This window comes from Anguilla rostrata, chromosome 15 (genome assembly GCF_018555375.3).
Source record: "Anguilla rostrata isolate EN2019 chromosome 15, ASM1855537v3, whole genome shotgun sequence".
Taxonomy (NCBI): domain Eukaryota; kingdom Metazoa; phylum Chordata; class Actinopteri; order Anguilliformes; family Anguillidae; genus Anguilla; species Anguilla rostrata.
The window spans coordinates 11,062,351-11,076,337 of record NC_057947.1 but is presented as its reverse complement, the minus strand read 5'-3'; the positions used below and the strand labels follow the sequence as shown (position 1 = coordinate 11,076,337).

The 13,987-nt window shown below is 54.7% G+C and overlaps 1 protein-coding gene across 7 annotated transcripts in view; it reads right to left on the bottom strand.

Moving 5' to 3' along the window:
* LOC135240333 (double-stranded RNA-specific editase 1-like) overlaps positions 1-13,987 on the bottom strand; it is a 147,721-nt gene that overhangs the window by 71,574 nt on the left and 62,160 nt on the right. The window contains exon 1 of one of the 7 annotated variants that reach the window (XM_064309675.1): positions 12,119-12,365. The exons of 5 other annotated variants lie outside the window; for them this stretch is intronic. The gene's annotated coding sequence lies outside the window, so the exon portion shown is untranslated. Of the gene's footprint in view, positions 1-12,118; positions 12,366-13,987 lie in introns of those variants that run through there. One more of the 7 variants, XM_064309679.1, reaches the window with a different exon arrangement.

Below are 13,987 nucleotides of genomic sequence, written 5' to 3'. Positions count from 1 at the left end.
GAGAGATGAGGGGGATTCGCCGTACTGGCGAAGCCTGTGCGATTCACGGATCAGCTGATGTGCTTCAGATATATTTCGCTCACTTCCTGCAGGGTTTTGATAGAGCTGGAAGAGGAGTCAGCCAGTGCACCTCGAGAACCAATCAGCGCAGCGTTACAAATTTTGAGCGGGAAAGCAAAGCCGAGCGGACGGCCTTTTCGGTCGCAGTTACATCACCGGGGGCTGACTGCCACGAGGGGCAGAAAATCAGACACACTGCATACGACGGGAGCAGAGAACAGGGACGGACACACACACACACACACACAGTGCACGACGGGAGCAGAGAACAGGGACGGACACACACACAGACACACACACAGACACAGACACAGACACACACACACAGCGCACGACGGGAGCAGAGAGCAGGGAGACGCACACACACACAGACACAGACACAGACACAGCACACACACACAGCGCACGACGGGAGCAGAGAGCAGGGAGACGCACACCACACGACACACACACAGACACAGACCAGACACACACACACAGCGACGACGGAGCAGAGAGCAGGAGACGCACACACACACAGACACACACACGACACAGACACAGACACACACACACGCGCCGACGGGAGCAGAGAGCAGGGAGACGCACACACACACAGACACACACACAGACACAGACACAGACACACACACACAGCGCACGACGGGAGCAGAGAGCAGGGAGACGCACACACACACAGACACACACACAGACACAGACACAGACACACACACACAGCGCACGACGGGAGCAGAGAGCAGGGAGACGCACACACACACAGACACACACACAGACACAGACACAGACACACACACACAGCGCACGACGGGAGCAGAGAGCAGGAGACGCACACACACACAGACACAGACACAGACACAGACACAGACACAACACACAGCGCACGACGGCAGAGCAGAGCAGGGAGACGCCACACACACAGACACACACACAGACACAGACAAGACACACACACCAGCGAAACGACGGGAGCAGAGAGCAGGAGACGCACACACACACAGACACACACACAGACACAGACACAGACACACACACACAGCGCACGACGGAGCAGAGAGCAGGAGAGACCACACAAAACACAACACACACAGACACAGACACAGACACACACACACAGCGCACGACGGGAGCAGAGAGCAGGGAGACGGACACACACACAGACACACACACAGACACAGACACAGACACACACACACAGCGCACGACGGGAGCAGAGAGCAGGGAGACGCACACACACACAGACACACACGACACAGACACAGACACACACACACAGCGCACGACGGGAGCAGAGAGCAGGGAGACGCACACACACACAGACACACACACACACACAGACACACACACACACACACAGCGCACGACCGGAGCAGAGAGCAGGGAGAGACACGCACACACACACACACACACACACACACACACACACACACACACACACACACAACACACACACACACAGACACAGACACAGACACACACACACAGCGCACGACGGGAGCAGAGAGCAGGGAGAGACGCACACACACACAGACACACACACACACACACACACACACACACACACACAGCGCACGACGGGAGCAGAGAGCAGGGAGAGACGCACACACACACACACACACAAACACACAGCGCATGGCGGGGGCAGACGGACACGTCCCCCTTTCAAAGTGCAAAACGCAAACACAGAGCTCAGCTGTTTAAGTGGCCTTAAAGAAATGAAGGCGTGAAGCGACGCAAGAGACACAGAAAGGCTGAGCTACTGCCCCGGGGAGCACTGCTAATACGAAAGTCAACCGGAGGTTCCATCTGATAAAAAAGCCAATACGTATTCAACCGCACCGCAATGCTATTAAGTTGGGTTTTGGCCCTCTTGCAGTCTGAATGTAGAGATTTAAATATTAATCACTGCAGAGACCCCAATTGGTGCGCACGTGCCTGGCATTAAATGTTCCTGAACCGTGGGCAGAAAGAGGGACGCCGCCAGGTGATTTCTCGACGTCAAGGTGAACGTGACTGTCAAAAGCCCTCTTTTCCTGCGACGTCGGTGGCTTTCCGAGCGGGCGTACGGTCGCCGGGGGAACGGACGGGCGTTTTGCTTGGAAGACGCTGGCCAGACCGACAGGAAACGGAGCGCCGTTCTCCTGAGCACAGAGCGGCGACCTTCCTTTTGAACCCTGGCGAGTTGGCTGGCTTGAGAAGCCAGGGAGCACACGGGGGGGTGTTGGGTAAGAGGCCGGAGGGCCTGTTTGAGCTGGGGCACAGGGAAGCAGAACGTGGTCAAACGGCGCTGTGCCCCTCCAATGGCGTAGCGCTGAAAGAAAACCCGCAGCCCCGGTCTGGTGGGCGCTGTGTAAAGGGGCCGACCGCGCTGGACGCCGGACGAGAGGGCAGGCCCGTGTAGAACGGCGTCAGGCTGCCTCGGCGCAGGTTTGACTGCGCGCCTGGGCGCAGGTTTGACTGCGCGCTGTGACCACGCGCATCAGAGCCGCAGCGGGCTGCGTTCCCCGCTCTGATGACACGCACGCGGCAGCTCACCAAGAAGGACAGCGGTAATCGCTCGCCCCCGTGCCCCAGATCAATGCCATCGACGGACGCCTGGAGCTCCGTGCAGAGAACTTGGCGCAGGGGACCAGCAGGAGAACGCCGTGCCGTCCACACCAGGCCCCGTTTACCCCAGAAACCTGAACACACACCTCCTCATCCCCCTGAAGAGGGAGACGCACACAATCTTTCAAAATTCCTTTCCTTTCCCGATTCCAGATTTGTATTTGTCTCCTTGAATCACCTGTATTGTACAGATGCAGGCTGTGCTGCGTGTGGTACAGATGCAGACTGTGCTGCGTGTGGTACAGATGCAGACTGTGCTGTGTGGTACAGATGCAGACTGTGCTGTGTGTGGTACAGACGCAGGCTGTGCTGTGTGTGGTACAGACGCAGACTGTGCTGTGTGGTACAGACGCAGGCTGTGCTGTGTGGTACAGACGCAGGCGGTGTGGTTGCCTGGCTGCTGGTACAGACGCAGGCCTTGAGATGCTGTGGTCTGTGCCAGGTGGCAATGCAGACTCTGGGGTGCAGGCCTGCTGATGCCCAGCCTGGGTGCGCAGGTGATAGCTGTGGCACCCATGCACACTGGTATGGTACTGTGGCACCACGCACAGTGGGCGGGTGGGAGAACGGGGAGGGGGAGAGCAGGGAGGAGAGGACTGGGGGAACAGGGAGAACAGGGAGGAGAGGACAGGGGGGCAGGAAGGAGAGGACTGGGGGAACAGGGAGAACAGGGAGGAGAGGACAGGGGGGCAGGAAGGAGAGGACGGGGGGAGGGGGGGGGCAGAGGAAAAGCAGTCCCACCTGGTCACCTTGTGTGTGTTTGTGTGTGTGTGTGTGCATGTGTGTGTGATTGCGTCTGTGTTTGCGTGTTTGTGTGTGCATGTGTGCCTGAGTGTGTGTGTGTGTGTGTGTGTGTGTGTTTGCGCGTGCAAGAGTGTATGTGTACGTGCAGTGTGTTTGTGTGTGTGTGTGTCTGTATGTGCGCGTGCAGTGAGTTTGTGTGTGTGTATATATATGGGCGTGTATGTGCGGTGTGTTTGTGTGTGTGTATGCATATCTAGGTCTCTCTCTCCTGGTTCTCAGACACATTGGGCTCAACTCTGATAAGCCACTCAGCTCCTCCCAGCTCTTTGAGTTCTTTTTTTGGGGGGGGGGGGGGTGTTAGGTGGCGAGCCTTTGCTGAATAGCTCCTGTGTTCTCAGGGGTCCCAGCGTGGAGGGGACGGAAACTGGAACACACCTGCTTCAGAGGGGGAGCAGGATCAGCCCGGACCGGGGGGCGGGGGGGGGGGGGGGGGTAAAGAGCTGACCCACATTCTGGCCCGGCTTCTCATTCAGGCTCAAAGCTCAGAGCTGGGGGGGTTAGGGATGGGGGGGGGGAGAAACAATAGAGCCCTGCTGTTTCCCAGAGGTCTCTCATTCAGCCACCACGACTCGGGTTACGGGCACGGTGTTTAAGTAGGCCACAGGAACACGGCAGCCTGGGCGTGGGAACACAGGGGCCCCGCAAACAGAGTCACAGGAGCACGGGGCCCCGCAAACAGAGTCACAGGAACACAGGGGCCCCGCAAACAGAGTCACAGGAACACGGGGCCCCGCAAACAGAGTCACAGGAACACAGGGGCCCCGCAAACAGAGTCACAGGAACACAGGGGCCCCGCAAACAGAGTCACAGGAACACAGGGGCCCTGCAAACAGAGCCACAGGAACACAGGGGCCCTGCAAACAGAGTCACAGGAACACAGGGGCCCCGCAAACAGGGACACAGGAACAAAGGGGCCCCACAAACAGAGGCCCAGAAAGGAGAGATCATGTGATCTGGGGCAACAATAGAAAAGAGGACTATATAAAAGTACGATAATCATGTATGAGTATCATCTATATGAGTAAATGATGAGTAAACCATCAAGTTTTTCTTCCTGAGAAAGCGGGAAATGGTTTGTGATGAAAGGATGGGGGGGGGGATTAAAGTGGCCATGTTAGTCCACAGTCCCATCAGCAGCGTGTTCACTCGTGTGAAAGACAGCCCTTTACCCCCCCTTTCCGAGCTCCGTCTCTCTGGTCTGAGGGTATTTACGAGCGGCCAGTCGGAGGCTGCCTCTTCGCTCCGCGCTCGCTCGAGCTGAACGCCAGCAGCAGCCTTCCCTTCTGCCACAGAACGACGAGGCCAAACCAGAGCCCCGAACGTGCGCGTTAGCAGGTTTTCACGAAACTCTTCGCTCGCGCTCCGCGCCATCGCGCTATTTGCATGTGCGGCGTGGGCCGACGGCCCGGCGGGGCCATCCATCACTCTGATGCTCTAAATCACCCGGTTTTCCCCACATCATCGCCACGGGAACACGGCGTAATCAATTCAGCCGAGCCTCTCCAGGGGAACGACCGCGCTCCACCGCGGCAGACGCGGCGGGGTAATTTACAACGCCAGACGCGTCCTCCGACGTTTCGCAAGGCGTTGTGGGTAACCCGCACCGCAGTCCGATGACCCTTCTCCCTGAAAGCCGGCCTTTTCCGGGGGAGTTCGTTAACCGCGCTTTCCTTTCGACCGGCGGAAAACCTGCACGTCTTTCACACGAACACAGGAAAGACGATCTCAGCCCAAACGGAAGCTGTACAGGCTAACCAGCTTCAGGGCCGACGTCTGCAGCTGACACGCTAAGGCTAATACAAACAGCGCAACACTGCTAAACCACCAGCGCGGCCTGTCGTTACAACGCAGCCTTTAATGCCACTGCATGTCGCCCAGCAGCCCAGGAGCCACGGCCCTGTCATTCCGCTAGGCCGGCTCCGCGGGACCAGTCACTCTCTCTGAACCACATCGACAGGGCCTAAGTCACAGCTGGGGCCCGCGATCAGACATCTGTCCGGTTCACTGACTGGTTCTCCACGGCGTGCGTGCTGAGAGGACACTCCCACCCCCTGGCCGAGGACCAGTGAGGTCACCGCAGGACGCTCCGGAGCCAGCCTCTTCCTTTCAGGGGCATTGTGGGACAGGAGTCGGCACAAAGTCCTCCCGACCCCGGCGTTCATAATCCGCTTCCGGCGTGGTTCTCATACCGCCGCAGATTTCCTTAAGCTGACTGCAAGCCGCTTTGGAGCTTCCTCAAATCCGCCATTGTGCTGAACCCGCTCGCCGTCTCCGACTCCCACGCTTGCATACAACCACACATGCTCACGTACAACCTCACACGCTCACATACAACCTCACACGCTCACATACAACCTCACGCGCTCACATACGACCACACGGCCCACATACAACCACACACGCTCACATACGACCTCACGCGCTCACATACGACCTCACGCGCTCACATACGACCTCACGCGCTCACATACAACCTCACGCGCTCACATACAACCTCACACGCTCACGTACAACCTCACGAGCTCACATACAACCTCACGCGCTCACATACGACCACACGGCCCACATACAACCACACACGCTCACATACGACCTCACGCGCTCACATACGACCTCACGCGCTCACATACGACCTCACGCGCTCACATACGACCTCACGCGCTCACATACGACCTCACGCGCTCACATACGACCTCACGCGCTCACATACAACCTCACGCGCTCACATACAACCACACACGCTCACGTACAACCTCACGCGCTCACATACGACCACACGCGCTCACATACGACCACGCGGCACCACATACAACCACACACGCACGCGCGCGCGCACTCCCGATCTTGCAGCTCACACAAAGCAGACAGAGCACCCGCACGCGACTCACGGTCAGAACGCAAAGCCTAAACACCCTTTCCCTTTCCCCGAACATCCCAGCGTCCCCTCTCCTACGCCCAGGCGCACTGCAGCGCCCGCCAATCACAGCAGAGTAGCCGCGGGCAACCGGAGGGGTGGCGCTCCACTCGACCTGAAAGCGGAGACGGGCGCTTTCCTGAGCGCTGTTTTGCTTGTTCAGCCAGCACTTGAGCCCGGTGTATATTACACTGTCAACACTGCACACACGAGTGCAGGGTAATACAGTCAGCACAGCGCCATGGGGCCGCTTACGACAATTAAAACCTCTCACTGCTCCTCAGGCACAGACACGGCCTTATCATTTACCTCCACTCCATCACCCACCCGTAAACACGATTAAAACTGCTCCCAAATTCACAACGCAGGGCTGAAGCCTGAATTCCCCTTAACACTGTGCTAAAGCCTGAATTCCCCTTAACACAGTGCTAAAGCCTGAATTACCCTTAACACAGGGCTAAAGCCTGAATTCCCCTTAACACAGTGCTAAAGCCTGAATTCTCCTTAACACAGTGCTAAAGCCTGAATTCCCCTTAACACAGGGCTAAAGCCTGAATTCTTTTTAATATGATCCAGAGGCACCAGACTCAGCAGCATCAGGGACCTCCAGAGAGGAGAAAACGGCGTTAAAAAGGAGAAATTGAATAAATGAAAACAAACGGTAATCCGACATTAACAGACAATGAGGTCATCTCCCCGTTGTTTATGAGTCACTGGTGGGTTCTTTACGTACGCAGTCAGGCTTGGCTCCAGGCAGCGTGCGCTACAGCCCCTCCAGATCGCTGCGGATCGTTCCGGTGCAGCCAGCGCTGCCGTGAACGCAGGCAATGGGCAGGGCTCTACGCAAACACTTTCTCCAAGGAGCGGGCATGCTCCTAAGATTTCTGATCACACTTTGATTAGTAGGTGTGCTCCTAAATTATTTTTCCTCTTAGCACACATCTATTTTCAGGAGCAAATGCCCCCCTAAAATGATAGCACTGTAGAGCCCTGATCTGGATCTGCTGAAGGAATACTGTCAGAACTGGGCCCAGGCAGAATATTGTAAAAAGACTAAAATGATGATCTTCAAACAAACAAACAAACAAACAAACAGACAAACAAACAAATAAATAAATAAATAAATACTCTTTGATTACACAAGTTATGACTACATTGGACTAAAAATCAGTTCACGAAAACCATTTTTAGCTTTTTAAGCAATCAAAAGAAAATTCCATAAAATAAATATTCCCATTAAAATTTTGAGCAAAAATATGGGGTGGTGTCTTCCAGGCAACTGCACTACACGGAAGTGTAATACGGGGTCCGCCCAGTAAGCAAGACTAGGCTAAATGGGAGAAACATCTGAATGCGTAATTTCTGCAAAAACACTTCATGGTTACTGAGGACTACCCCAAATAATGCACACAGGGCTGATTCAGGCACGTATCCAAGTCCTATTTGAATCCAGGAAGAGGTAATAAGTTTTATAGGGCATCTATAAATGAAGCCAGACAGCCATTTACAAGGTTCCAAAAACCCAAGAGGTCATCCCAGGAAAGTCCTCTCATTCACTGAGCCCTGAACCTCACTAAACAATCACTAATCTTCACTAATGCTAACCAGCATCAGGGCAGCCAATCACTAACCTTCACTAATGCTGACCAGCTACAGGCCAGCCTATCACTAACCTGCACTAACACAAACCAGCTTCAGGTCAGCCAATCACTAACCTGCACTAACGCAAACCAGCTTCAGGCCAGCCAATCACTAACCTGCACTAACGCAAACCAGCTTCAGGCCAGCCAATCACTAACCTGCACTAACGCAAACCAGCTACAGGCCAGCCTATCACTAACCTTCAATAATGCTAACCAGCTTCAGGTCAGTGCAATTTCCAAACTGACAAATAGAGTGAAACATGAAATCTATAACACAAATCAAAATCATTTACTTTAATCATTTGAAGAATGGCACCAAATCCCCAAATACACTGTATTGCTATTGATATTGGGAATACACACTGCCAAAGTATCCCATCTCTGTCAGAGATACAAGTACAGACAGACCCTGGCCAAATATAGGCTCAGTGACCACACTAACAATTTTTCTAAGTTTTAGCAATTGCATAAAGGTTGACAAAAAAATCATGGATTCCAAAAATAGATTAACATTTATGCTCTTGCTGACAGACAGGAGAGGTGGAGACAGAGATGCACCTCCTCCTACACTGTGAGAAATATTCTGAAATAATAAAAGTATATTTCTGTAATTTTTCTAAATTTAAAAACACATTTCCTTGCCTGACAGATGAGGAAAGGCGGTCAATGCATTTAGGGGACGGGACATCAGCCCCACCCACGGCACAATGTCTCAGCCAATCACAACCTGAGGCCCAGAGACTAACCACCGAACGAGACACAACATAATGTTTTATTCATATGCTCATTCATACATATTTCATTATTTTTAAAAACCTTCATCGCTATTAGAACTATTATAATTACAATGTCCCTTAGCTAAATGTTTTTAGTCATTCTATTTAAAACTGCTAGCATAATGCTCAATATTACCCATATTTGCGGTATGTATTTGGTGCCAGTAAAGCAGACTGAATTGAAATGGAGAGCAATAATAACCAAGCAGAAGGGGTAGCGGAGCCGCTAAGTAGGGGCTTTACTCCGCGCAGCTGCGCCGGTTTCATCGGCGGTAAGACTCTCGCCGTTCGGCAGCGCGGGAAACAGAGCGGAAACCGGGAGGAGCGATCAGCGTGGGACGGCGGGGGGAGCTGCGGGTTCGCGTCCGACCCCGCCCCGGCTCGGGATGGGTATCGCGCGCTCCAGCCCGGAGGACGCCGTGCGCACGCTTGCACCCGTCCTCTCGAATCGGGGGGGTGTGTGTGGGAGGGCACCCCCAGCCCGAGATAAACAGGGCGCGGGCGGGTGAAGGCTCGTATCTGGAGGCCGCTTTATGTAACGCTCAGAAGAGATTATATTACAGGGGAACGCGCTTCAAATGAATTTTTACAGCAGGGTCACCCCTCCCCCAGAGCTCCCGTTTCATTTAGAACGCGTTAAGCGTCCGGCAGTTGAACATTGTTATTGTTATAACCAGGGAAAACACAACCGAAACGAAACGCATTCTCTAAGTTGAGGTTGCTAGTCTAGACAGGCCAAGGAGTCCATCTTCCTCTGGGTGTCATGGTGGAAGGCCCGGGTCGATACTCCGGACCGGGTCTTGTATAAAGCTCTGTATCACACAAGGCCACCACATCAATGTCCGGCTCGATACTCCGGACCGGGTCTTGTATAAAGCTCTGTGTCACGCAAGGCCACCACATCAATGTCCGGCTCGATACTCCGGACCGGGTCTTGTATAAAGCTCTGTGTCACGCAAGGCCACCACATCAATGTCCGGCTCGATACTCCGGACCAGGTCTTGTATAAAGCTCTGTGTCACGCAAGGCCTTGACGTCAATGTCCAGCTCGATACTCCGGACCGGGTCTTGTATAAAGCTCTGTGTCACGCAAGGCCTTGACGTCAATGTCCGGCTCGATACTCCGCCACGAGCGAAGTGACGACCTCGCGCCCGTTTGCCAGGAAGAGCCTGCTGCTTTTGTACAAAAACAATTAGAAAAAGAACTAAAAGAGAGTGAACAGCGGCACCTCCTTGTCAAGACAGAGCTGGCGGAAGCGCGGTCGCTGTTCGGTGAACAGCACTCAGGCCCTCGCTCTCTACCTGCCCTCCCGCAGGTTACCAGGCAACAACACAAGTCTGCTTCCTGTTTTGACTGCAGGCCGCATACTAAAAAGGAAACTATTCCCATAAATACCGTCCGTAAGGCACTTCCACTCACAGGAATGATAATCACGCTCATTTAGGCCACAGACCAGGGTTTTTTTCCTGGACTGATGTGTTGCGGAACTACACTCAGATTTTCAGAACTACGCTCTCGCTTTTTTGGAACTATGCGCTAATTTTTGGAACTCGTAACAGTTCACATGCAAAGGGGAAAACGACCAATTAAAAACAGAATCATGACAGCAACGCTCCGGGCCACAAACGTAGGAGTCGACAAAGGTACACAATTCCCGAAACGCAACCTTAAACAGCCGTGTTAAATATTTCAAGATTAACAGAATGTGTGTCAAAAGGAAAGAGAGGCACCCTCGCAGAAGAAGTGCAGCCTGGTAGTTCTTGGTTGGTAAAATGTACGCGCTTGGTTGAAACCTCGCTAAACGTATACAGTGAAAAAATGTTTTGAGGGTGGTCACAGGGCACAGAAGAGGGAGGGGGCGGGCCTTGGCTCAAGGAGGGAGGGGCTTTCAGGTGAACACCCGCTCATCCAGGTCCCCTGAGAAAAAGAGCTGTCAATCTCACGTGGATAAATATCAAGTCATTTGGGGGGGGGCTGAGATAGACTGCACCATCCCTGGAGGGGGAGGGGGAGGGGGGGCTGTCTGACTCTGCTTCAGCCTGGCCTGGTCTGGAGTCACACACTCAGAGCCAGAGAGCTCAGTGCTGGAGTCAGCTCAGCAGGTACGCACGAGTGCAAACTTTCCTCTGGGAGCAAGACCGAAAATGACAAACTGCTATCACTCTCTGTGTCTCTCCCTGTCCTCTCTCTCCATTCCCTCTCGCTCTCCCCCTGTTCCTTTCTCTCCTCCCCTCCCTCTCTTCGCTCTCCCTCTCTTCTTTACCGTCCTCCTCTCTGTCTTACCCTTCTTCACCTGTCCTCTCTCTCATCCCACTCCCCCTCCCCCTCCCTCCCTCCTCCCCCCTTCCCTATCTCCCTCTCTCTTTCTGCCTGTCCTCTCTACATCCCCCTCCCTCTCTCCCTCCCCCCCTCCCCACTCCTCCCTCTCTGCGATAGTCACAAGGTTGTTCCCGCTGTGACATCATTGATGGTTTCGCCATCTGCTCGGGATCTTCGTGGCGATTCGGGAGGAGTGTCCGTCGTTCCGTTTGCGCACAGAGCCGCTGTCAAACGCGCGTTCCGTCAGAGGGGCTTAAAGCAGCAGCAGAATGGGGGGGTGGGGGGGGGGGCACAGATGCGGATAAATAAGCGCAGTGAACAGCGCAGCGCTGCAGCTGCAGAGAACAGTGCGTTACGCCCCCGCGACCTTTCCACCTGCGCCGCACGCACGCAGGAAATGAACCCCGCCCGCGGATAAGAGCTCTCCAGTCCCGCGCACGCAGACAGACTCCGAGCTTAAAACGCTCCCCGTGAGCGTGAGGACGCTGAAGGACTCCTGTCTTCAGCCCTGATGCATGACTAAAGCATGACCACCGAAGAAAGATCGAAAGTCGGAAGACGAAAAATCCGCTGGTTTGTGGAGAGAGGCCGCAGAATTTCAGTTCTGCAAAATCACAGCACCTTCATTCAGACTCCAAACCAGTAAACCCATCCGGCGCTGCAGAGATATGAAATTTAGTATGCACAGAAATTTCACACATCACTCCAAAACACCTGCTGCTTTACCCAAAACAGAGGTAAGACAGGACAAGAGCATACTGGGAGAACGGCTAGACGAGGAGGGCATGCTGGGAGAAGAGCATGCTGGGAGAAAGCCAGCAGAACAGGACCCGCCGTTCGGTGTGAGCAGAGCTCTGCCTCAGCGACTGGGCGAGCGGTCGACCCGCACGTCAGCTCACAGCACAACCTCACCCTCCGCACCCCCCCCCTCCTCCACAGAGGAAACAGGGGCCGATACCCCCCCCCCCGCCGCAGGGCTAAATTAACACCCGCTCACCTCACTTACGTTTCCGCCCCAGGGGCTAGCTGTCCGTCAGACAGGAGGAACGCACAGGGCCCAACCGGGGACACTCGCCAGAGCTGAAGGGGCGGGGCTTCACAGGAGCAGATGGCAGCTCTTCCTTCATGCACTAATCCCTTTTTTCCAAGCCACTTCCAAGTATGGAGGTTCTGGCACCACTTTCTAATATTTGGGGCGGTATGACAGAGAACCTGCAGGCGAGACGTCCAGGGTGGAACTCGATTATTCAGATGAGTCATCTCCTCTGGACGCTGAAGCGTGATCTCACTATGCCATCACTCTCTCCCTCTCCCCGTCTACGATACACGTTCCTTTTATAGCGAGAAAAGAATGGGGACGCGTACGTGCTTCTAGTTTGGAGGGCCAGCGGGCTGAAGTATCAAACCCGCCACACTGAAGTATCAAACCCGCCGCACTGAAGTATCAAACTCGGCGCATTGAAGTATCAAACCCGAGGTGCTGAAGGATCAAAACCCGAGGTGCTGAAGTATCAAACCCGAGGTGCTGAAGGATCAAACCCGAGGTGCTGAAGTATCAAACCCGAGGTGCTGAAGTATCAAACCCGAGGTGCTGAAGTATCAAACCCGATGTGCTGAAGGATCAAAACCCGAGGTGCTGAAGGATCAAACCAGTGCTGAAAGATCAAACCCGAGGTGCTGAAGTATCAAACCCGAGGTGCTGAAGGATCAAACCCGAGGTGCTGAAGGATCAAACCCGAGGTGCTGAAGTATCAAACCCGTTTGACATGTTCGTGCTTAAGGGGCGTCCCAGAGACTCCATCCTGTTGGGATTTTCTCTGCTAATACAAGGTCTTTCAAACGCACAGCCCCCCGAAGACATCTTATAGAAGAGCCGTGAAGTAATAATTTCAGGTGAATTCTAAGGAGCAAATTCTAAGGGGATTCCAATTCTAAGCGGAAACTTCAGACTACTGTATCCCAACCAGAATCTGAAATCCCCATCTTTATTATGTGAAATTATTTTTCACATCCCTCCACATTATTTGGCCTGTTTCGTAATGTTGGGAAGGTTGTAACCCCCCTGTAAATTGTAAATCCCCAACCCCAGAGCTTTTAAAATGGCGGTCATCGCGCTCTCACCTCCCCATCGTGGGACAGCTGCGCTCTGCTCCAGAACTCTCCGCGCGAGAGAGACAGGCAGCGCGCTAACCCGCTCTCTCGCAGTCAGGGCCGCACGGCGAGCGCGGGAATACGCCGATCGGGCACTGGGCTGGTATCAAACGCAACGCAGCGGAGGGAAGGCGGTGTGTGAAGCCCCTTTGATGTCCTGCTGGGGGGGGCGGTTATGGTGGTGAATGGGGCCAAAGCTGCTGTGTCCTCAGCTCCCCTTCCCTCTGTCTGCATGGGGGGGGGGGCGCCAGGGGTGGTGTGACTGGGCGCGGGGGGGTGACTAAGCACAGACGGGGGAGTGACTGAGTCCGCACGGATTGGGGGGGGGATTTACTACCTCCTTAGGGCTCTCTACCACTGAAGCCTGCTCCCCTCCCTCCCTCCATTAGTGACTGAGGTCAGACAGGCTCCATTTCTCTCAGTGTTCACCTCTCAATCCGCCCTTTGCTCCACCCCTCACACCCCCACCCCACGCCCACGCCCCCCCCCCCGCCCTCCTGTCCTTGGAGCGAGGAGCCCGTCCGCCGTTGCCTGCGAGCGTCGCCGCAATGGAACGTGTCTGAAATGAACCGCGCTTCCCAGGCCGGGCCCGTCTCCTGGGAGACGCTATTTCGGGGACCGCGGCTCGGCGTCCGCGTCCCAAGGACACTCGGCCTGACTGCACGCGCTCGGGAAACCGCCCCCCCCGCACAGGTACGTCACCTGACCGCAGCGC